At 37.0% G+C, this 26,863-nt stretch overlaps 1 long non-coding RNA gene across 1 annotated transcript; it reads left to right on the top strand.

The window, feature by feature from the left end:
• Positions 1 to 3,518: 3,518 nt before the first annotated feature.
• Positions 3,519 to 23,863, top strand: LOC121253920. Its single transcript, XR_005938532.1, has 3 exons — positions 3,519 to 3,530; positions 8,274 to 8,338; positions 23,789 to 23,863. It is a non-coding gene; the product is annotated as an uncharacterized LOC121253920 (long non-coding RNA).
• Positions 23,864 to 26,863: the final 3,000 nt, after the last annotated feature.

Here is a 26,863-nt window from a genome sequence, read left to right as displayed (position 1 = left end):
TGGGAAAGTGAGCCCACAGCCTGCATCCCTGCAAAAGGCGAGTCTCTTGTCGAGATTGTTGTTTGCTGCTGTCTTTGTTCATTTAATATTGCGGTGTGATCTCCTGCCTCCCATGTGGGCCACGACGTGTTAGTGATGTGATGACCTCTTCCCCCCTCTAACACACACCTCACGGGCTAGGTCTGGAACTCCTTCTTCTTAACACAGATGAGCGGGCTGTTCATGAATCAAACGGGCTTTTGAGGAGTGGTGTCGGCTCGGCCCCCAGCGGGTGCGCCAAGGGGGGTGGGGGAATATCCCTCCCAACCTACATCTAACATTCCCAACGTCCCCTTATGATTAACACTGTTATATCTTAGTTATATGGTTTTGCTGAGATTTCATATCTCAAAAGTTTGACAAAGGATTAATTTAGATTAATCCTCATACAAAATTAGCTCATGAAGATGTGACATGTATTATGATGTAATGAATTAACGTGTAAGATCACTGAGGTTTGATTGTAGGACTAGCTACACCGTTAATTCAAACAATGTGTCACAGAAAATCTGGCCAAAACTTATCGTGAGGAGATCATTAATTAATAATGTATCATTGTTAGAAGGATAAGATAAAATACACCTATTTAAAAGAGAACGTTTTGAAAATCTTCGTGACATGAAAATAATCCATCTAGAATTTCTAGGAGATGCAACATTTTTTAGCTAGGTTATATATAAAACAAATTATGTTTTCAAGTTACTGCTAGCTCCCAGCTCGATCCAGACTTTGAATTATTCCTTGTAAGAAAGTCATATTTATTGGATTTTATATATGGACAATAATTAAGTAATAATTAGATGAAAAAATTGAAAATTTGAAACAAAAATGTGTTTTGTGTTTCAGTGATTTTGGGAAAGGAAATATGAGAAGTTTTGAGAGTATCTCATTACCCAAACAAGGCCTAAGTTATGGTTTAAACTTGTCTTGAGAGAGCACCACGGACTTCTTGCCATCTAGGCTATCACTTTCTGGTTCCCAGCAGTAGGAGGGTGCTACCATGGTTATGCCAAGGTAATGAAGCCACCTCTGTTGCATTCGTCTAACCTATTAACATAGAGAAAAAAGTAAATTAAGTAATTAAAAAATTATTAAAAAAAATACTATGTATAAAAGCATGTTATGTAATATTACATTTTTGGGAGTTTAATATATTAATTAAGATGTAAATTTTGCTTATCTCAAGCACTTTATATATTTTTGCATAACCAAGGCATCAAACGATTAAATTCAAGACTTCTACGTACCTCTTTGTGTAGAAATATATTACCTATCTTTTTAATTTCACTCTTCGATCCGTGAAATTAGAAACCACTAATTCACCCATCTTTATTACTATAAAAGAAGAATATACCAGTTAAAATACAATTCAGCCGGTATAAAAGAATCCAACAATCGTATTTTACATTAGATTAGATTAACCATTAGATTTAAAATCTCTTTATCTATAACCTTACATTAGATTAACCATTAGATTCATCAAAATAATAATATATTATTATTTTTTTAATAATAACATTTTTTAATTTTTTCTTTCGTATTTTGCAATTACATTAACCATATGTTTACTAATAATTTAATTTGATACTTAAATTATTGTTTCCCAATTAATTTTTTTCTTCAACCTAATTGTCCAACAAACATATTTTGTTAACACTTCTTGTACCCAACAATCATATTTACAAATTGCAATGCATAATTTTTATATAGGTTTTAATTTTTATTCATTTTTAGACTTAATATATTTATTTGAGACGTAGAAAAATATTAAGTTTAAAAAGAGTTGTTTAAAAAATTACGAATTCATGTGAGTTAAGCAACAATGTAATGTACAACATTCAAATAAGCATAAAATAATCTGGATAGCTATGAACAATAGGACTTTAAATTTGAAGAAGAAGAAAAATGTCATGTAGCTCAAAGTTTCAAATTTGTGTATATGGTAAATCTAATGTAATGATTTTAAAACTAAATTCATCAAAATTTGAAGATTGGACTCATCAAATTAGTCCAATGCTATTAGCCAAATGCTAATGCTCTTAGGAATGAGAAAAGAGAGCTAGTAGCCTCTAATTACGAGATATAGATATATGGAACTTGCTAGGTACAAGCGATTTAGCGCATCAAACTACATATCAATACTCACATATCTTTTTTTATTACAAAAATAAAAAATAAAAGAATTTTTTATTTTTAAAGAAAAAGAAGGTCCTTTGTCTCACAAAAATTATTTTTGTCTTTAATTCGTATTGTTTTATGAAACAAATGTCTTGCATTTAATATTGATGTGCGGTTTATTGCACGAAATGGTTTACAATGGTTTAAAACGATTACGTGATGTTGTACCAATATAGTATTATTCACTTTGGTGAAATAGGGGATAGGACCAATATATATGGTCTAAAATGGTTGCATATTAAATTTGTTGCAATGACTTCCGTAAGCTAAACGTTTTTATTAAATTTGTTGGGCTGTGTCTGCAGTATCGCTCTCTGTGCAATATCTCTAAAAGCAGACCTATAAGTCTCGATATCAAATATCATAAAATTAGACATAATTGATTGCATTTTTCTTACATCGGTTTCTTTTAAATGGATTGTCAGCTCAACTATCCGACAAGTTCATAAGATTAAGGTTAGTTTTGGAATATAAGTGTTTTTGGCTATTCTCAAATTATATTTTCAAAAATTCTACATTTTCTTCTTAAATATCACTTAAAAATAAATAACTTTTTCAAACTTTAAAAAAAAATATATATATAAATAATACAACTTTTATAAATTTCAAAACAAAAATTATATTCAAATAAAATTTTAATTTTATAATATTTTTATTCAACTTTTTATCTCTCATTTTTTGAAACTTAATAAACTATATATCTTAACTCAAAATATTTTATTGTTATTCATAAATATTTTAAGATATTCTAAGTATTCAATGAGCCATAAAGGTCATGGATTCAACTAAACCAATTACGTAAATTCAGTTTTTAAAAATAATTTATCAAGAATTTTTACGAGATGCAGTATTTTTTAGCTGGGCTATATAAAACAAATTATGTTTTCAAATTCCTGCTAACTCCCTCCAGATGATCTGGTCAGTTTTCGTACTTTGAATTCTTTGAAAGAAAGTTTGATTATTAGTAAGAAAAATGCATGTTTTTCTTCTTTAATTGCGTTCTTCAAAGGAAGGTTAGATACATTGTTTTTTAATAAAAAATTACTTTCTAGAGCTAATGGAGTGTGCTTCGCGAAATGTCCTTTTAATTTGTTCTAATAAATGTTTTAGTGTTTATACCACATTATTAGTAATAATACTTTTAGCGTGTTACCAAATATAGAAAGAATTATTCTATTTTCAAGTCGGTAGATAGAACAGTAAGATTTTATTTACAAAATTCAAATCTAGTCTCAATTGAGATTCGACCCTCATGTAGAATCAAATTTCAAATTTGACCTCTGTTACGTATTCTATCCACTCTATTTAGAGAAGTGATAATTGCAATTATGAGTGCGCAAGCGCCACGCAGTTACTTTGATAAAAATTAATTTTTTAATAGTAGACCTCACTCTTTTTCAAAGCGACTACACTGCATTTGGACACTCCACGACAGTATGTGGCATTACTTCTCTATTTAATAGACAACATGTTGTAGTCTTACAAACAGCCACGTGACAGTCTTACATACAATCATGTGGTATTCTTATAAATTAAAAAATAAATTTACTTTTATATAAAACTTAAAAGAAATAATCTTTAATATTAAGAAATTATATAATTAAAAATAGCATTCTTTTTATATTTAAATAAATACTAAGTTATTTTTAATATAATTCTTAAAAATTAATTTATTTTTAAGATTTCTTTTTCTAACGAATTCTTATATGGGAAAATAATTTATTTTTATTTTATAATTTTTCATAAAAATAAATAACTTTCACGTAGAAGTCTGTAAGGCTGCCATGTGCCTTTTGTTGTGTAAGGTACCGAACGGGATGTGGAACGCCAAAATTTAAGTTTGAAGGACTTAGGTTTGACTCGTGTGTTGAAATAATGCTCGGCCTTCCTCTTGTTGGTCGCCATCCGTATCTTCGCTTCATGTCTTCTTTCTTCCAGCAGGTCTAACTACTCCTCCAATTTCTCATTGTTGGACCTTCAATCGATGTGTTGAACCATGGTGGTTGGTACACCTATCTCTGTCGGAACTACTGCCTCTCTACTATAAGTGAGGGCGAATGGTTTTTCCCCTGCTGGTGCCCTAACAGTAGTTCAATATGCCCACAAGATCCCCGGGAGTGTAAGTTCTTACACCCAGTTCCCATTCTTGTCTGCTAGCTTGTTGTTTAGGATTCCTAGCAGAGTTTTGTTGGTTGCCACGACCTGTTCGTTGGACTGTTGGTGACTCAGGGAAGAGTACTTGAACTTGATTTGCAGTTCTGCGAACCAGTTGCAGTAATGGAGGGAGTCGAACTGTTGCCCATTGTCCGATATGATGCTTCACGGGATGCCAAATCGACAAACAATGGCTTTCCATAGGAATCTTGGGAAGGCGCCAGTGGTTATAGTCGCCAGAGCTTCTGTTCTACCCACTTGGTGAAGTAGTCCACAACGATGACTACAAACCTTATGCCCCCTTGCTTGCAGGTAAGAGCCCGACTAAATCCACTCCCCATTGTGCAAACAACCATGGAGACATGATTGATGTCAGCTCTTTTGGCGGCAATTTGGTACTAGTGCATGGATTTGGCACTCTGAACACTTCCTGACAAATTCCACTGCATCCTTGAAGGCATGGGGCAAGTAGTACCCTGCCCTCATTACCTTTCAGGCCAATACTTTGCCTCTAGAATGAGTCCCATAAATTCTCCCATGTATCTCGACTAGAATGTATTGGGCTTCTTCCAGTGAGACACATCTCAGGAGGGGCTCCGAGAAGCCTCGCCTGTATAAGACCACGTCTACCAAGGTGAAGTGCACTGCCCTGTTCTTGACTTTTCAAGCTTCCCATTTTTTCCAGTACCTCATTGGTGTCCAAGTACTTTATCACATCCAATGCCAACTCTGGAGCCCCCGAGTGCACCACCGAGACCTCGACCCCTATGGCGAGGACCTCTACCATCAGGGTAATCTTGGGTTCTGGCAAGGGTGAGTCTTCTCGTCTTTAGGCGGTTCACGCTAACTTATATGCACTTTGGTTTTCTTCCGTCGACATCTGTTGGATGAGGAAGTAACGGAAAGATTCACGTTTCTCCCACACCAGTTGCAGATACTTTTATAGCTTCTCACCTTCCATGGCGAATCTGCCTAGCACTTGTTTAACGATTACCTGGGACTCGACCTTAACCTCGATCTCTGTTGCACCCAACTTCTCGGCTACTAATAGTTCAGCCGGTAGTGCTTCATACTCAGCTTCATTATTAGTGGTTTTGAAGGCAAGTTTAATCGCATAGTTGTGCTCCTTTCCCAAGTCTGTGGTGATGTGCACCCCTACTCGCCCTCTAGCCCAGAAGGACGAGCCATTTACAAAGACCTGCAGGGATTTCTTATGGGTGCAACGGGGATCTCTTCTGGGAATTCGGTAAATTCAACTACAAAATAGGCCAATATTAGTCCTTTTAAGTCGGTACGTGGAAGATACTCTATATCGAACTCGTTTAGTTCAATAACCTAGTTCATCAAGCGGCCTAAGGAGTTCGGCCATTGCAAAATCTTCTTGAGGGTTGTTTCAGTTAGCACTTTCATTGGGTGGGTTTGGAAATACGACCTCAATCGCCATGCCTCGATCACTAGTGCAGAGGCGATCGTATCCATCCACAGATACCTTCCTCAACTCCCCTGGAATGCTCGACTGGTGTAGTGCATCGGTTTCTGACAGCCATCCGCCTCCCGTACCAAGATTGGCGAGATGGTGTTTGGGGACACCGATAGATATATGGTTAGGTCCTCCCCCGGCTCTACCTGGCTAAGGAGCAGGGGGTGAGCCAAGTACTCCTTCAGCTTGCCAAATGCCTGATTACATTCGTCATTCCAAGTTAGCGTCTTTCTCAAAACTTTAAAGAATGGTAAGCACTTGTTTGTTGACCGAGAGAAAAATTGATTGAGGGTGGCCACCCGTCTTGTCAACTTCTGTATGATGTTTATTCTTCGTGGCGACAACATGTTCATTATGGCCTCAATCTTCTCCGGATTGGCCTTGATCTCCCTCTCTGAGACCATAAAGCCCAATGATTTTTTCGGATTCCACCACAAAGGTGCACTTTGCCAAATTCAGTTTCATCTTATACTAGCGCAAGACTGCAAAAGCTTCTCGTAAGTCATCCAAGTGGTGTTCAGGTTCGTTACTCTTGACCTGCAAGTCATCCATGTAAACCTCCATGCTACGACTTATCTGATTTTTGAACATCCGATTGACCAATTGTTGATATGTTGCTTTTCCGTTCTTCAGTTTGAAAGGCATAGCTAGGTAACAATAGAGTCCTTATCGTTGAGATTCATCTAGATTTAGTTGTATTCTGAATAAGCGTCCATGGAGCTCAACAGGCAATAGCTCAGCATGGAGTTCACGATTAGGTCTATGCGAGGTAACGTGAAGCTATCCTTCAAGCATGCCTTTTTAAGGTCAGTAAAGTCGACACACGTTCTCCATTTGCCACTTGGCTTCTTTACTAACACTACATTGGATAGCCATTCGGGCTAATGCGTTTCCCGGATGAACCCCACAGTAAGGAGAAGGTCAACTTCCTCATGGTGCATCTACTCCTACTGTGCTTCGTGATTTAGTGTGCTTGTCCTAACTTGGCCTTCCAATGACTTGCTTCTACCTTCCTTTAGTGCCTTGTTCTCCTGCCGAAACCTTTCCACTTCTACTGTCAACTTCCTCACAATGTTTTGACCTTGCTTCCATGTTTCTCGAGGATTCTTCCTGTCCACGGGTGGTTTGGGATCGTCTTGTTGCCGGCATACGAATGAGACATCATCCACGGTATCCCACACATGGCTCCACTGTTAACGACATGTTTCATTCCCAGTCAACTTTTCTCACCTTCTCCAATGCTCCTGCAACACACTCAAGGGTCAGGGATTAGGGTGGTGTGTAACACCTCCGATGCCGAAGTCAGTATGAGATGATATTGTATACAAGAGTCTAGAGATAACAAGATCCCTCGGTCTAACCTGGAGGTGAGCCTTTATATATACCCGATTGAGGTGGACCCCACTCTTTGTCAGTGGGATGTTCAGGAGTCATATTGGGTGCCATGCCTACTGTAGGGCGACTACCTATTGCTTTGGATGCCATGCCACCGCATTAAATGCAGTACACTTCTCTGTGCATCCTGTTCCTTATGGCAGGTGGGAAAGTGTGCCGACTGCTTACGTCACTGAAAAAGGTGAGTCTCTTATCGAGATTGTTGTTTGCTGCCGTCTTTGTTCATTTAATGTGCGCGTGATCCCCTGCCTCCTGTGTGGGCTAGGATGTGTTAGTGATGTCATGGCCTCTTCCCCTCTGACGTACACCGCACGGGCTGGGTCTAGAACTCCTTCCTCTTGACACATATAGGCGCAATTCACGAATTAGATAGGCTTCTGAGGAGTGGAGTCAGCTTGGCCTTTGGCCCCGGGGGGGGGGGGAATATCCCTCCCAACCTGCATCTAACATTCCCAATGTCCCCTTATGATTAATGTTGTTATATCTTAATTATATGGTTTTGCTCTCATTTCGTATCTGAAAAAGTTTGACAAATGATTAATTTAGATTAATCCTCCTACAAAATTGGCTGAGTGATTGAGACTAGGCATTGAAATAGAGGTCAAGTCACCAGCTCGTGCTTTTTATAAAATCTGAATTAAAGTGGAAAGACTAAGCAGAAGATTATTCAAGCTTAATTATAAAAATAACAGTACTCAAAGATCGACGTCGGCTAGCTTGCTGTTTCAAAGGCTCGAGTGTGACTTTATTAACGTACAGTACGCACTAAACCCAGTCCATTTTTTCCTATAAAAGCCGAAGAACATTAGTGGCCTGGACACAGTCTTTCATTGCAACTACTAACTGCTTCGACTTGCTCGTACTAGAATACTGAAAACTCCTTATAATTGAAAGGAAAAATGTCATCTTCTCTGTCTGGTAAGTTAAGTATTGAAATAGAGGTCAAGTCATCAGCTCGTGCTTTTTATGAGGCTAACGCGAAACGATTGTACGAGATACCAAAACTTTGCCCTACCTGTATACCCAGGATTGATTTAGTAGAAGGAAAATGGGAAGAAGTGGGTGCTGTCGTGAACTGGCATCTCGCATACGGTAAGTGCAACAAAAGTTTGTTATTGATCACATGATCCACTACAACAAATGACAGTTTTTGCAATGGAGTACATTGGTGGGAATAAGTTATGGACCAGTCAAAAAAAAAACTTTTCCCACCAATTCTTCTGGTGGCTGGGTCGTGGAATATAATTCATGGAGAAAAATATATTACCCACCAAATATGTTTATCATGGCAAAAGGTAGGTTTTTTCCCACGACCAAATCTTGCGGCAAATCAGTGTTTTGCCTGTGGGAAAATATATTGCCAACCAAACGCTTGTGGTGACAAATAGGTCATCTCTCCATGGAAGCTACTGGCGGGAAAAACTCTTTATCCATGATGGTTTTTGTGGAAACTTTAGTGGCATGAAGTTTCTTCCCATCCACTAGTTCATCACTACAGTTGGTTTTTGGACGATAATTTTGGGACACAATTATATAATAGTAACGCACACATCTGGAAAGGACTACTTACTACCCACCACAACATATTTTGGGAAATAGGTATTTCCTGTTACACAAGCTCCTTGTAAAATTATGTTATCCATGCGTAAATGCAAATAGCCTTTATTCTGATGACATTAGTGGTGAAAATTAGTCAGTCCCATGATGTTTATTGGTGGGAAACAATGATTCTCAGTGAACTTAAATCATTGCAACCATTTCATTTAATACCATACCTGTCCGTGGGAAAAAAAAAGGCAACACAAGGAATACATTATTTATCCATGACAACCTTTTGCGGGAACACACCAATAAACATTACCAGTTCTCATCGTCTATAGTCTTTTCGGAGTCCATGCAGCTCATTCCGTCCAATTTTCTTTTTCCCCACTAATCGATTAAATGGACAATTGCTGATTTCCCAAGAAACCACTGGACAGTAATTTATAAATTACTGTCCAAATCTGTTACCTCAACCATCTGAACACGTTATAAAAGTGTCCTTATTACCAATGACAACTAGTACAAATTCAACCTTTTAGACTACAAGAAGTTTTCAGCCAAACAATCCAACAAAATTATCAACTTGAGGAAGATACCACACCAACATGCAGCAAACAAACGAAATGGTTTGTTTAATAATAACCTGTCAATATACATATATAATCACCATCATAGCTATATACAAACCTGCCAACATTTTGTGATTACACCATCATATAGACAAATATGCTAATATTCATTGAAACCAAATAGTTCAAAGTCATGTACAAACATAAGAGTTGCAACTGTGTATGGCAGTACATGAGGGAATTATAACATTCTTGCTCCAACAGCATCTATGATAAGTGCTTTGGATATATAGACAGATTACTAAGGGCAATAGATGTCCCCCTATCTTGTTCTCCAACATTCAGATTTACCAATCTTGCTCCACAAATTACACTCGGTGCTAACATGTTTCCTGAAATTTTCAACAAGCACTTTGTCAAACTAAGTTACTTAATTGGAGCATAACATGACAATAGGGGTAGAGTAAGCTACTATAGTAATTGTGCATCCATACCTTGTACATTAATTTTAATTAATTAACTCTTGCCCATACAACCATATTAGGATTTGCTTGAGTAATAATCCTAACTCTAAACATGAATTTCGAAAATGACATTATATCAATGAGAGTGATATTCCCGTGGAATATAAATGAAATACCTACTACCATTATTTTTATGCTATCTTAAGTACAATAGTTGCATATTCCTCATAATAGAGTTTGCAATAGCCTCATCCATGCGTGTGCAGAATATCAGTTCTATATATCTCTAAAAAGTTTGATCCCATCTGAATTCATAAAACATACAAGAGCAGGGAAAATTAATTGTTGATACTCTACTTGTGACTCCCCATCTATCATAGCAATGGATCAATGTTGTCAGAGAATAAATTGGATTCATTATTTGCAACCAAGTCTAAGTTTATGTATATAAGTATTAATAATATCACAATTGGTACTAACTAGGCACCATGAGGAGTTTTCAGATTTGCACATAATTAAACTATTTCAGTCCAGTTTAACCTATTTGTGCTACTTAGTTAGGAGGTTATCTCACCATATAAACTAACCAAAATGCATGCACTAGAATTTAAAACCTGAAGCTTATGGAGCTCCAATTGGGGGTGTGTGTGATATATAGTTAGAACTGGAATTGTGCATACATGACTTGGAAAAAAGGGAAAGCAAGTATTAATTCTTACATTGCAGCAGAATAAATACAGCCCCAGCGAATAGTACATTTATCTGAACCTGCTCTTCATCTCCACCAACTCCTGCTTTGCATTCCATGATCCATATGGCTGATCAAAAGACTTGCTCCAACTTGTAAGAGGAGAATACTGGTGAAATGGAATTACTTGTTCAGTTTTCAGACTTTTGCAAATCTAAATATCAAATTCTAAACCAGTATATGTAATTGTAAGAGAACTTACCCTTTCATAAGAACCTAATCTGTCCCTATCAAGCTACTCAACCAAAGATTGCAACTCTTTTCCCCCAACCTTTCAAGAGAGACTACCAACAACTCAAAAGTCAACTCACTATCTGATTTTTCCACTACCGGTTTAAACTTATCCACCTTAACTATAATATGCAACTACCAAATATATACTATCGAGGGACAAAACAGTTTGGCCATTGGATTGTTACATATCCAATAAACAATCCACAAAAAATAAAAAAACCCCACAAAAAAGCCCTCCACAAAATAGTAAGAAAGTGAGATGCCAAAGCATCTTGATGAGTCTCTCTATGAGACTCAGTACCTCCCTCAATCTCAGTCATTCGATAGTTGAATAAGACTTTCTCATGCTCAGAAAAATTCTTCTTCAACGCTTCAATATCTCGCATCAGAGTGTCTAGTTTGCTGTTGTACATTTCCGCATTGTTCTTGTTGCGTTCATTCTCCTCCGAGAGACGAATAAATACTCTACTTTTCTTCATTGAAGGAGAGGGGTCGGGAATAACCATGTGTCCCATCCCTACTGCGTACCCAGATTTTTGTCCCAATACTTCTTTGAATATAGTGTCAGCTGCTGCTTCAACATCCTCTTCAGATTCTTTTTCACCTAACCTCTCCACCATTAGATTCTGAAAAATGTAGATGAAAGGAAAATCAGCATTGTTGTTAAATACCTATTATTACTATAGTCTAACTTAAAGTAAATTAAACACAATCTTACATAATTGTGTTCACTTGCTGCATTAATGAATTTACCCTTTCGAGTTGACCAATGTGTTTCCTTATAAAATGCAACCATGTTTGGCGCCGTCTCCCTCTGAAACACACAAGCAATAGTAAATATACTTTCTTATTTGAACATATTGGTGAGGACTTATATATACCCATAGTTATCACAAACCTTCTCCTCTAATATCCGTATAAAGGATTTTCGTCCACCGGTATGTTTGACTTTTAGTTTTTGTCTATTTGAACTGTTTCTTCTGGACTTCTCCTGCACTTGTTTCTAAAAAATTAAATCTCATTTCCCAATAGTGTGTTTCTCGAGCTTAACATAATTGGAAAAAACCCTTACTATATCATATACTCCTATTTGAGGCAATAGAAAAATCAACCTACTCTATTTTATTCACTTAATACTAATCTGAATAAAATTACAATATACCTTAAATGTCGAACTTGCCCACCGTTCACATAGCTTTTCCCATACAGGTTTCTCCACCATGTCCGTCCCACCACGTAGGGCCTCTTCATGTGATGCATATTTTAAATACACTTTGTGTAGTGCATAATGATATGCATTATACTTATCGCCCAAATGTCTTTCAACCATCTCACGATGGTTGTCCTTTGTCCAATCTAGAACAAAATCTGCCTGCAATATGAAATATGTACTTCATTACAAGGATTTTTCATCAAACATGCCTGATTACAACAAATGAGTAAGTCACCAGCTTCATCACTTTCTTAGGACAAAGTAAGGTCCTACCCGCACACGGTCAACGAGCTCTTGCTTTTCCTCTTCGGGTACATAACTCCAACTATCATGCCTCATGTCGGCATGTACTTTAATAATCCCCGTCAGCCGACCAGTGAATATGGAGGCATTCTCGCACGAAGGCCCTCGATGACCATCTTGTATAACCAAAGGGATCTTACCCATCTTCCTAAGTCGTTCAAATAGCGTGCCTTTCGCTTGCCCTCGACCTCGTTTCTTAGTAGGTGGATCTACATTAAGACATTAATATCGTGTAACCCAATCACCTTTTTGCATTCATGAACCAGGAAAAATTATATACTTGTAAAGAAAGATATAATTTTACCACACCACATAGTATAAACTGACTCCTCAGGAACCAGATTGGAACCCATACTTGTATTACTGTGACTCTCTCCAACAAGTGCTCCACCCATTGCCTCTTTTGCGCACGCAGCTCCTACATCCTGCGTCGATTCATTTGACTCTGGCTCGTCCCGCAATGTGGTTCTCCGCGGCAACGCATCTGCTTCTTGATTGCTACCAATGAGAGCGCTACCGTGTCGAGCTTGGCCCCCCCGAAACTTTATAGATTTCACCATCCTTGGCTTTGCTGGAATTTCAAACCTAACTCAGTTCTAACATGCAACCAATTTGTGAGAGAATAGAGTAAGATGCTATTTAACCTACTAAATATAATGTAAAATGATATTTCAACCTCTAACTATTATGTTGGTACCATTCATATATACTCTACTTGTAAGCAAACTAAATCCACATCTAGAAACAATCAAAGCAATATTAAGAGTTTATGGGCTCTTGCTATTAAGCACATGTACCCTTTCTTGGAGGATTTCCAACTGAAAAATATAAACACCAAGCTGTATGCCCAATCTGGGATAATGCAATGTATTCTCTTTCTATGAGAATACAAAGGTGTCAGGCTAACTAGTGGGAACCCAACTTGGTTTATGGCCAAGTATAGTACATTTGTAATGTGAATTTAACATTTTGCATGAAAACTGGAAACCACCTCAAACAACATGTGCTGGGTTGAGTCACCCACGTGTAATAAAAATGATAAATTTATTTTAAAATAAGATATCATTAAATCCAAGACTTATCATGGACACCTCCTGCTATTGTTAAAAACAGTTTTATAAGTGTACTGAAATCCTGATAAATCAGGGAAACATCTACCCTTATGACATCCAATACATTTTCTAGCTTTTATAGTATGTATTTGAATCTACTTGCCTGTTTTCTAGCATGTAGATGTTTACAGGGCAAATCAGTGTTTTCTACATGCATTGACATGCAAAACATTTGCCCAATATAGTAACTAAAAATCAAGTGGGGTAGATAACAAAAATAATATCCAGTATTCTAAAAATATAAACAACTTGTGAAGAGAAAACAAAATCCAAAAGTATGATGAAATGGTTGTAGGTGGCCTGTGTAAACCTAATCTAACATCTCAGTACAAAACACGCAGTCACAGAATAAGGCAAGAGAGACAAAAGGGTTGTTAGTACCTGGTTGTTGGTCTGGCTTTCGTGGCAGTAGGTGAATGAGAGGAACCATTATGTGTAGTTTATGTAATAGGTTTTAAACTTTTGAAAATGCTCAAATGGAAGAAAAGCAGTAGCTCCATGCATAGGAAGACAATTGTAAATAAGATAATATTGTTACAGTAATTCCATGTGAAGAAGATAGTTTTAAAGATCCAAAGTGGAAGAAAAGAATCTGGAAAATGCAAATCAAACTACTACCAAACCTGATGGCCTTGCTGGAAGCATAGTACAGATGCTGGAAGAACAACAGCAGCTCAAGAGTACCTTGGATATTTCTGGACTTCAAAGTGTGTCGTGCTTTTTCTGAACCAGATGTGGAGGTTTCCAGAACAAAATAAAGATTTCTCTAACACACAGGATTGAGGGACACCTGTCCATGGGAAATACCAACCAGCCACTAGGAGTTGACATCATGGCGCCATTTCCCATCTCAAAAAAATTACCCTCCTGCCCTTTACAACATCTCCCTCCCCTTACATAGGCCAATCTTGTTGTATATTATCATAAGAAAAATTACCATTTTGCTCTTCAACAGTATTCCAGAAATTTTATGGACCATTTTTTTAAATACCATTATCCAAAATTAAACAACACACTTAGGCTGTTAGTTGTGAGAATACCATCAATAATAAACATGGTTAGTTGAATGCTTCACTTATTTATTCCATTTTAAATAACAAACCAAATATCTTGGAGTTGTGGACGTCTATTTCTGAATCCCATAATCAGAAATTATGGCAACACACCTGGACAGGAGTTGGAACATATCAACAATATGAAACATGTTTTGTTGGCAGGGCTAATATGTTTTTAACTCCATTTTAAAATACTCAACTATTTTACTGCTCACAGTATGCTATGTAATTAAATCCCATGTTTCCAGCAACACCTCAAAATTGAGTGTTATTGGAAACAAACTTGAGTTCAAATTTATGGCCACCTAAATGGGTGTGTGCATATAGATTGTAATTTTAGATATGGGTTTGTTTGCATTTCCTGATTTTGCATTATATGGTGTTGTATATATATTCTTTAGTTTATTGCATGGACTGGACAATACTCCCACTTGAACTTGTGCCACAACCATCATTCTCCAACTGGGTTGCAATCCGAGATGTAAGGCCAGTTCATGATCCCTTTGCAACCCTGTTAAGAGTTTGTGATCCTCCTCATGCATATACCTCCATTTGTGGGATAATAGTTCTGGATGCGGCTGTTTATCTAGATGCTTATGCTGTGGCAATTTAATTCACATTGGCATCATCCCCCTGCCACAACCTTCCAGCCACTTGACATCATAGAAATGATTATAGGGGTTTGTAACACGTTGCCTTTAAAGACCAGCCTAAAATCTGCATACAACGCAAAAACCACCTGTGAGTAACCTTTTGTCCTATTTTAGTAGCTATCAACATCTACTTAAGTTTTCCTTATTAGAAGCACTCCAACTAAAAAATACCAGTCCTTAAATGCAAAACATGTATCTTTTGCATTTAGTCCAGTCCTTTCAAAGCAACAAGGTCGAAATCATACATAACATGATGATCATATAAATAGGTATTTTATGCAATGTTCTTCTACTTTTATATAAACTACTTGATGATTTGTTGTGTATTGTGCAGTAGATAGGATCTCTATAAGTACTTGAACTTATAGTTATTTTGCCAATTTGTATTACTTAGAAAAAAACACAAAGAGATCCGGCTCAAACTATACTCACCAATCAGCACTAGCTAGGCTGCTGCCTTAATAAGAAATACATTCAACTACATGCTAGACCATGAGCTCTTTATATAATATATATATATATATATATATATTATATTAGCATGTCTAACATCATGGGGCTGATATATTTTTTCAATTTTAAAAACTTTATCCAACTTCTGACTAAGCTAGTTTTGTACATATATATTAGGAAAGGGAGATCACCTAAATATTAAGAGTGTATATTAAAAAATGTTATAAGCATTGTTCATGCAACAATATAAGCCACACTCTCTCCATTTCTACTCTATCTCCTGCTTCTTTCCCAATGTCTAATGACTAAAACCCTAATTAAACAAATAGAACAACAACAACAACAATAATAATAATAATAATAATAATAATAATAATAATAATAATAATAATAATAATAATAATAATAATAATAATATCCTTTTTTAAACCAATAGTCAGTCTTAGAATTGAATATTTGAGAACATTTATTCCAAGTGCATGATAAGACCATGCACCTCAAACACAGTGGATAAAGTTCTTGATCATAATAGTAAATATACATATCAGAATGGACAATGCATGACCAAGCTTCATTTCTTACATAATATTCTATCTTGATTTATTTATCATGCAATAAACATAAGGATTTTGGATTACAGGTCTCAATATAAATCAATCATACTTTCTCGAGCTTAACATTATGAAGATCTTATATTGGTTTTTGATCGCAAAAAGGCAAGCCCAAAAGCAAAAGTAAGAAATATGCACGAATTTAATTCTTAGAAAGAAGAAGCCAACCGAACTTCACATCTAAAATATTAAACTTATACAAGGATGTGATTTTGCATTAAGATACACCCACGTGAATTCAAATACTACACCGTACAAGTTCATTATCAACCAAGTCCCAAATACAAAGCTAGACATTTACTAATCAGAATCAGCTTCCTCATTCAGCTGATTCTCAGCCTCGCTACTAGAGTTATCATCGGCACATACATCCTCCAGCCCCAAGTCATCGTCAGATAGTTCATCATCAATATCAAACTCTTGGTCAGATGATTGTATCGGGTCTTAACCCGATATGGAAGCTGGATCAACAGGCAAATTTTCTGAATCATCTCGATTCAATGGCTCGGTCATGGCTGGTCCACTCTCGAGAATAGGGGGATAATTGTTAGTGTTATTGTCAACCTCATCATATGAGTCACCATCTGATGTTTCGTCATTATCCATCCCATCCTCAACAGTATTACTTGCATGAATGTTGTAAACATTCCTACTTGTAATTTTATGGACAACCTGCCAACTTCCCCCCAATATTGGATCATTGAGATAAAAGACTTGACTTGCTTGGAAGGCAAGAATGAAAGGCTCATCTTTATACCATTGCCTAGCAGTATTGACTATCGTCAATTTGTCCCTAACACGTATCCCTCTTCTCGGGTCACCAATGTCATACCATGCGCATTGAAAGAGATATACCTTATGCCAACCCATGTAGCGTAACTCTATAATATCATGCAACACACCGTAGAAGTCAACAAGGGATCCCTGATGCTCGCCATGCACAACCACCCCGCTATTTTGACTTCGGCGATGCCTTTCACGCTCATTCGTATGAAAGCGAATACCATTCATTATGCATCCAGCATAGGACGCAACCCACGGATTTGGACCACATGCTAAGGCATATATCTCATCGGTTACTGCAGTAGGCCTAACTGAACGCACCTCTCGAATCTACCAGACAGAGAAGATTTAAGGTGAATTAGTTTTACAAACTAATTAGAGAAGAATGTAGTTATAATGACAGACAGTGTTCGTATCTTACGTGTGATCTGAACCACGATGGAAATTGACTCTGGTGCCTACGGTCAATGTTCTGAGGGTCCTCTTCTTGGATCTTGTTATAGTGCTCCCTGTCAATATATGTGACCCAATCGATTACTAGGAGGGAAAGGTAGTTTTAGCAATAACAATTCATAAAGTGCATAAGAACTCATATATTGGTCCACTTACTGAATGTATTGCTCAATCTCCATGCAATTATTAAGTATATACCATCGAGCCTTGACCAATAGTGTGTCGGCTAATTTGTGAGAACTTGCTGTACCCAATGGTCTAACCTTTTGTGAGAAAATAGATAAACTTGGCTCATTTCCCAAATCAGTTGTCCCAATACGAACATCATTGTTGCGTTCCTCGCGATTATATCTAGTTTCAATATCATGGAGGTACATAGAGCAAAATGTAAGACACTCGAGATGCACATATGCCTCAGCAATTGAGCCCTCTGGCCGCGCTTTGTTGCGGACGTATCGCTTGAACTTCCCTAGTACCTTTCGAATGGGTACATCCACCTGTATTGCACGGGTCCTGCCAGGAATGCCTCCTCTGGCAAGTGAATGGCAAGGTGCACCATGATATCAAAAAAAGCTGGAGGGAATATCATTTCTAGTTTGCAGAGAATGATGGGAATATTAGCTTGAAGACATGTTAACACTGATAATTTCAAAGTTCGAGAACATAATTCTTTAAAGAACGAGCTTAAATCTATTAAGGCTTGACGCACATCAGACCGTAAGAACCCACCAATCACAACCGGCAACAGTGCTTGCACGAAGACATGACAGTCATGGCTTTTCATTCCACTGATCTTCCCTTCACTAGCATTCACACAACGGGCAATGTTCGATGCAAAACCATCAGGAAATTTCACTTGTGATAACCAATCACAGAAAATCTTTCGCTCATTTAAGTTTAACATGTAACAACCAAGACTCATAGTCATATGGTCCCCATTATGTTGTAAATGCAATTCTTTCCTTATTCCAAGGTTTGCCAAATCACGACGGGCATTGGCGGAGTCCTTAGTTTTTCCTTCAATATTCAGCAATGTTCCCAACACGCTATCACATATGTTTTTCTCAATATGCATGACATCAAGGTTATGTCTCAAGCCCAAATCTAACCAGTAGGGTAGCTCAAAGAAGATAGATTTTTTGGTCCAATTTAGTTGATTCGGCATTCGTTTCCTCTTCGAAGTAGATTTGCCAAACTGGAAATGTGCAACTTCACGTAATTGTTCTAGCAAATCCTCTCCCTCGACCCTTGATGGTTGGAGTCCATGCTCTTCGCACCCGTTAAAAGAGTTCTTTTTCCGTCTCCAACTGTGATTTGGTGGCAACCACCGTCGATGCCCCATATAGCAGTGCTTTCGCCCATATACCAACCACTGTGAATTTGTGTCAGATCTACATGAAGGACAAGCCAACTTGCCCTTCGTGCTCCACCCAGAAAGATTGGCGTATGCGGGAAAGTCATTGATAGTCCAAAGTAGTGCTGCATGCAAGCTAAACATTTGTCTACTGTACGCATCAAACGTCCGAATACCATCTTCCCATAATTCCTTCAACTCATCAACAAGAGGACGCAAGAACACATCAATATCATTCCCTGGTGACTTAGGGCCAGGGATTAGCAACGACAACATGGTGTATGGATCTTTCATGCATAACCAAGGGGGCAAGTTGTAGGGCACAAGTAGTACCGGCCAAATACTGTACGGCCTACTCATATTATTGAAGGGGTTAAACCCATCACTCGCCAACCCAAGTCTAACATTGCGAGGATCATGGGAAAAGGCAACATGTTTGTTGTTGAAGTCTTTCCATACCCTTGAATCTGCTGGATGTCGCATGCATGTTGGATCGTCAACACGTGCATCTTTATGCCATCTCATGGCTTGGGCTGTGTTCGTTGACATGAACAGCCTCTGCAAGCGTGGCTTCAAGGGGAAGTATCGAAGAACCTTTTGTGGTATCATCCGCTGCTCACTTGTGCTTGCAATCCACCTAGATGCTTTACATTTAGGGCATTCATTATACGATGCATTTTCCTTCCAAAACAACACACAGTCATTTGGGCACACGTGTATCTTTTCATAATTAAAGCCCAAGCCACGCTCTAAGCGACGAGCATCGTTATATGAATCTGGAAATAGAGCGTCGGGAAATGCATCATGCAAAAGCTTGATCACCATGTCAAAGGACTTCACTGTCCAACCACCTATGCTCTTGATGTGAAGTAGCTTGACGATGAATGATAGCTTCGAGAACTTAGCACATCCAGGATAAAGTGGTTGTCGTGCGTCAGCAACCAACTCGTCGAAATTATAGTTGGTTGGAGCATTTGAAGTGGAGGGTTGATAATTATCATTTGCATTTCCTTCATTGCTACCTTCCTCATCCATAAACGACCCATGATGAATGTCATCTAACATCTCGTCGACATCATCAATGTAGTGATTATAAGAAGATGCATCATCAAATTCTTCATCAGAGAATGTAGAATTTAGGATCGGATCCTCTTCTCCATGGAAAATCCATTCCGTATAGGTTGGATCAATCCCTTTTAAAAACAAATGATCTTCCACAATACGAATAGAGTGAAAAGCTCTATTCCGGCATCTCCTACATGGACACCTAATTTGATCAGTTGTCACTGCATGAACTTGTGCCATGGCTAAGAATTGCCTAACACCTTCATCATACTCAGTGGAATGCAATCTGTCTTCAATAAGCATCCAAGACTTATCCATCATATGCAACTGCCCAGCTACTGTTCAATGCTAATTAGGATAGGTTTGGCACACTATGCAATGACCTTCAAAGAGAAAATTAATAATATTAGTCTTTCCATACCCCAGAGACCAGCTTTGTATCTCAATAACTCGGAAGGAAATATGCATAGTTTTGTGTATTATTATCATGCTTATAGCTATGATAGAATTGGTGGCTAACATGGTATTTGAAGGAATTAAGCAGTATTTGTTATAGTGGAGTTATTGTGATTACATAACCCACATATATGTAGATAAGTCAAAGATTCAAAAATAATCAACTCTAAAATAGGTGTAAAAATCAAATTGTGGGGTGTGGTTAGATAGAGGTGAACAAGAAAGTTTAGAAATTGGCACGTATGCCAATTTGGACCGTGAATTCTTGTGTGATGCACTGTTAAATTGGTGAGTGATTTTCGTGTTTTGGCCTTCCCCATTTTTCAGTCCATGTGCGCCAAGTAGATTTTGAGGCAGCTATCCAAATTAATAGCTGCTTAAGCAAGTATTTTATTTGACAAGTAATACTAAATAGACATGTCCATGTAAATGAGACTTCCATGTTTGAATAGAGGTATTTGATATGTAATTCCGTGCTCCAAAAGTAGTGTTATTAGTACTGGTGGGAAAAAAAAAAGTTTAAGAACATATTATAATCAAGCTCTGGACATTCGATAGTTTAATGCGATTAAACACACATCATTCTATTTACAACATCATATTAGCTAGCAAGATTGTAGTAGTGTGATGGGACTAGCATAAACTAAACAAACAACTTATTGCGACAAAAACAATCCTAAATGCATGTATGATGATCCAAACTTCTACGAAATCATAAATAGGTTTTGTGTTCCATACCCCAAAAGAGACTATCTCAACACCAAAGGACACCATCTCAACTCTTCGTTCAAAAAACAGCATGGTTGGAGTATATCCTAGATCTCTTAAACCCAAATGCAAGGTGCCAAATAGACCATAAAAATATGCAAAGAAAATCTTTATAATGTTTGACTTGAGTAATAATAATATTAAAACCAGTTCGAGAAAACTATATACAATGTCTTATTTCAAAAGAATAGAGCTTTGCTCCTAATGGAAAATATCCACTCCATATAACTTCAAAGAATGAAATTTTGTTCACATGGAATCATATCATCAACTATCCCACTATATTATTATTAAATGACAACTACTGTTATAAAACCACATTATCCATTCATTTATGTTATCATGAAAGAAAAATTAAATAATATATCATTAAGTTAAAATAATAAATTACATATTAATATATCCTATTTAATGCCTAAATAAAATAAATTATACAACAAAAGTTACCACACTTAACTTGATTACAAATTATTATTCAAATTTAGTTTTCCTAATAGAGCAATAAAGGATATATAGGCCATTTAAAGATTTAATTGTTCAAGTATTAATTTTTGAACACTTCTTCTTTCTATGCATGGGACATGAACACCATATATAACCATAAGATAAAGAAAGAAACAAATAAATTATTGGAGGAAATTCAGATTGTGCTCTCTCTTTTGAACATATTAGCAAGTACTTGAATTAATTAACAAAGACATGGAAAAGAAGTTCACAAAAAAGGGTAAGAAAGCTTAAAAAAGGAATCTTGTGACCCATGTATTAGCCAAAATAAACACAATCTTATATAAGAGAATCCCTGGGTTCAATATTTTGCATTTTGTGGACATATCACTTAATTTCTTTACCGTGAACAAAAAAAACTACTCATGATTTATAACAATCCCAAATGGCAGGTTCAATCCCACTTGACTGCCTTCATAACCTCTCTTTATTAGAGAGGCTAGAGTACAAAATTTGTAAATCTGAAGTAGCAACTTAATAAGCTCCTTTCCAAATAGGCAACAAAACAAACCAGTGAATTAGGCATAGCCAAATTCAACTGAATTAAGTAAATAAAGGGCAGGCCTCTCTTGGAACCTTAAAGCATAAGAGTTTTATAAATATAAGTCTCACCATCCTCGTACACATTATCTTACTATGTAAGCATCTTCTTCACATCATAAAATTCTCACATAACACAACTTAATAAAAGCAGTCCAAACCACCTTGCAAGGACCAGAACTGGCAAATTACACTCCCAAGGGAATATACCATCTGGTACCTAAAATATAGTCTACTCGACACGGACGTAGAAATAAAGACCTCAAAGATTTGGGCTTCACATAGGCTAATTAATTCAAATGCAACATAAAAGAAAAATTCTGGCACAAGAACATTCAGAAGATACCATACAAAATAATGTTGAATTCTTCAATAAACAAAAATTTATATATATATAGGATTGTAGGGGTCTAAGGCAAGGGAGGTGTCCTGCTTATGTTGTGTGGCTTAGGGCAGAATGTTGAACTAAGTTGGTGAAGACTTGCAAGAGGACAATGAAGTAAATAGATTAGAATTCAAAGAGTAGTTCAGTAGATACAGATATGTTGGAGCAGATGTCAAAAGCTACTGAAATAAAGGAAGTAATAATGATGCAAAATAGTTTAAGGATCTGTCTTTAGTGGAAACGTGTAGAAACAGAGCAGACCACCAACAGAAAATAATATGAGATTGGGTGAGGTCTCTCATATATAAGCTTTCAATCAGAACAAAGGCATCATAAATTTCTTCGAAATTTATGTGAATATGTTTTACACAACCACATATCATCCTCTTCATAGACAGATTTTACACAACCATATAATCGCAAATTACACAATATGTTACACAATCATATACACAGATTCACAAATTTCACATATTACACATTACCGGGTAGAATCAACACAAATTTCACAGATTCACATTACACATATTAACAAATTACACAATCAGGAAAATCTACAAATTACACAGAGAGAAGGGGAAGGGAGAAGAGAGAGAGGCTCACCGTGTCGACCTAGTGCGTCCACTGGACTGCGACAGGAGGAGGTGGTTGGGGAAGGGCAGCAAACTGGGTCAGGTCGCGATGGGTGGGGGGATTGGCTCTAGATGACTGCGTGTGGTCTCGCTGCAGGGGGTAGAGGGTCGTAGTAGTTGCGAGAGACAGGCCGTGATGTTACGGGTCGAAATCGTAGGGAGAAAGAGAGACGAGAGCGACGGGGGGTGGGGTGGGGTGGGGTGGGGGAATTGGGGGAAGAAAGGGAAAGAGGGAAAACGCGGGCGTATTAACTAATATGCCCCCGTGTTCATCTTTCGTTTAATTGAGGCGACAAATGGTCGCCGCAAGAAGTCAATAACTTCGTCGTAACAAAATTATTACCCACGAACGGATCAATTATTTTCCCAGACTATTTGTGGCGAACAAAATTCGCCACAATAAACCCTGTTTCGCCGTAAAAACATTTTTTTCCCACATAATTTTACTTGCGGACTAAATTTTGTGGGAAAACGCTTGTTTCATTTTCCATGAACGGCTTTCGTGTGATTCGGCAATTATTTGCCACCACCGTGTGTATTGGGAAAAGAATTCATGGCAAAAGCCCAGCATTCTTGTAGTGTGATGTTGTATTAATACAAACTCTCTCACGTGTCACATGTTATTTTATTGGTCTGGCTTCGTAGGGGGGAAAACTGTAATTTCCAAGGAGATATACGAGAGCATAGATGACGAAAAACTATCAGTTACATTCAAGGTGATAGGAGGAACATTCGTAGAGTCGTTCAAAAGTTTCAAGTTCATTTCTCAGGCCTTTCCAAAGAAAGAGGGGAGCTTGGTCCGTTGGACTTATGAATATGAGAAACTTAACGCGGATATTCCAGATCCAAAAGATTTGCTTCAGTTTGCAGCTGATATTACCAGAGAGATAGATGATACTCTTATGAAGATCAGCCAAGAGTAGATGGAACAAAAACATCACATGCATATAGCATATATTATAAATAAGTACCTTTATTTTCTGAAAAATAAAGTACGTAAAAAGGTACCCTTTCCTACATCATGTATTGTTGGTTTTTTTCATTTTTGGTCATCTTAGTTTGAGCAGGTACCTCGTGTCTTTCATGGTGGATCGATCCATTATATGTACTCATATGGTATCTGATCTATCTCTCTCAATTTATGCTTATAATAAGCCTACAAACGAAACTTCCTTGTGCTTTCGACCATTTTGTTGATTAAATAATGGCTTCCACTTTATTATATCGTACGTACTAGCTTGTATTCTGCACTATGTAATGGCTTATATTCTTTTTGCCCTTGATTTATCATCTCTTAAAGATGCAAGCAGATCATCAAATCATGAGTTCTCATCTCGTACACACAGGGCAAGTTGGTTGGTTATGGGAAAAGTATGCGGGGGCTCGAGACTCCGAGAGCATACAAAACAATATATGCGGGGGCTCGAGACTCCGAGAGCATACAAAACAATAGCTTCAAGTGACTCTCTAGATGAAAAAACTCAGTTCAAACACACTTTAATAATTCGTTTGGGTTTTGGATTTGAGGACAAATATTTAGATTTTGATCTTTAAAATTTAAAATACTTGTTTGGACCATATATTAAAATTAATTTATAGATCTACTTCCTGCCTCCATTGAGCTCATATCTTCTTACTCGATGGAGAGAAAGATGAAACTTGCCTCTATGCTCTTAAGAATCTGACAGTACAGTCTAGATCTGAGGTCTAGTTGAGAACGCTGTACAAAGATGATTGAGAATTCAAGAGAGCATCCTGATCTTTACTGAAAACAAGGCTAACACTTCATCCCTCTGGGGTTCACTAAAAGAAAAAAATGATTTTTTTGGGCAACATTAAGTTGTAAGAAAAAGCCATAAATCAGTGGCAAAATAATTATTTCCAACTATTTTTTATCGCCGGAACGTCCAAGCTCTTAAGAAGATGTTGTATGCGGTGGCCGCAACATAATACTTTTTGGGCAATAATTATCCGGAAAAAGCCTACCGTTCATGGAACATTTCCCAAGCAATGATGTTGACACTAATCGAAGACTACGAGTAGATTTACTTTGCCAAGGGCCCAAGGGTCTTGATAATTGGTGGCATGTGCACGTCATTATGCTTCATTAGGTTCTCTGTATCGCTCCTAACACGGTTATCTTTATCGTTGTATTGTTTATTAAAGATTTGAAAAATGATTAGTGCTGTCGAAGGCCCTCCTCTCTGACTATCTAGCCCTAAAAAACATAAACAAGGGCAAGGTTAATAATAACACAGAGGAGGTACTAGCTAGGGAACGAATACAGAGAATAGGGATAAAGATGAGAGAAAGAAAGACGAGTGATATAATTGGTGAAAAAAAGAGTATTTTTCCACCAAATTAAATAAGTTCATGGAAGAACCTTCTTTTTCCCTTGAACTACCAGGGTGATTGAAACTTTTTTTTATTTTTCCGTGGCAAGTAAGCTTTCATCTGGTATGATGGTGGGCAATAACATCATTTTTCGTGAGAAGAGGTTGTGGTAAAAAGTATTTACTCATGACATATTTTCGTGAAAAAAGTTATCTTTGGTATTTTCAATAAAATACTTACCTGAGAAATATACACGTTTCGCAAAATATTTCGTCGGAAATACTTATTTACGAAGAAATCTTATCACGGGAAATAATCACTTCCAACCAAAAAAATAAAGGTATTTGCCATGAGTTGCATTCGCGGCAAATGCTAAGAGATTTTTGAAAAAAAAAAAAGTTATAAAATAGAAAAAATGATTGAAAGCCAAAAATAATCATAACAAATAGTCTAATATAGGTTAAAATAAATATATCTGAACCTTGGAGATCCAAATTCACACTTATATGAATTTTAAAAAACAAACATGTAAGACTATGCTAACATTCACAAGAAAAACTTCTAATAAGAACCCAATTTATACACATAGACCACACAATCACAAAACTTTACAAGTTACAATTCATAACTCCACCAATAGTGGGGTGTGGTTTAAAAAAATCCACTTCATCCAAACTTCAAAGCTAATGGCATAAAAGGAAATTAGACACAACAATTGATAGAGGGTTCTTTTTTCCCATAACTAAATGCAAAGAACAAGTTCTGGTAACTTGACCTATAGAATCCCTCCAATGGAAAGATCAGGTTCTAGTAACTTGAACATTTGCAATGCAACACATGCTTGGAAACTTGAGCACAAGAACCTGAAGCAAAATTATTTAGAAAGAAGACATGAAAAAGCTAATCACTTGATTACTCCCAAACTAAATAATCTGAAAAGCATAAATTTTTAGAGTCCGGTGCTTCAGTTTAACAATTCTTACGAGTAATTATCTTAATAGCTCAAAGAAATCAAGTGACAGAATCATCTTATAGGATAGAGGAGATTAAAGTGACAAAAATCATATGCGCTGATAACTTATGATAACAGAAGCATTTAAGAACTTTATGTAATTAATAAACTAATGCCTATGCTCCTTCGCAGACTACAAGTGAAGTGTGGATTGCAAAAACTACAAAAATCAATTAGTTGTCACAAAAAAATTCTTGGATCATACGTAATGGAAGACTTTATTAATAAAATTAAAATAAAGGTAGCATCCCACGCTTGCAAGTATACAGAAGGAAGGCCTGACTAGAAATAGAAAAAGATACATGAAAAGAGGGGTAACAAAAAACTCTAGTGCTTGAAATCTCAGAGTAGATCATCTATCTCAATATTGATGG

The sequence above is a fragment of the Juglans microcarpa x Juglans regia genome, chromosome 3D, assembly GCF_004785595.1.
Source record: "Juglans microcarpa x Juglans regia isolate MS1-56 chromosome 3D, Jm3101_v1.0, whole genome shotgun sequence".
Taxonomy (NCBI): Eukaryota; Viridiplantae; Streptophyta; class Magnoliopsida; order Fagales; family Juglandaceae; genus Juglans; species Juglans microcarpa x Juglans regia.
Note: the sequence above shows the minus strand (reverse complement) of the source record. Positions and strands in the feature narration are given on the sequence as shown.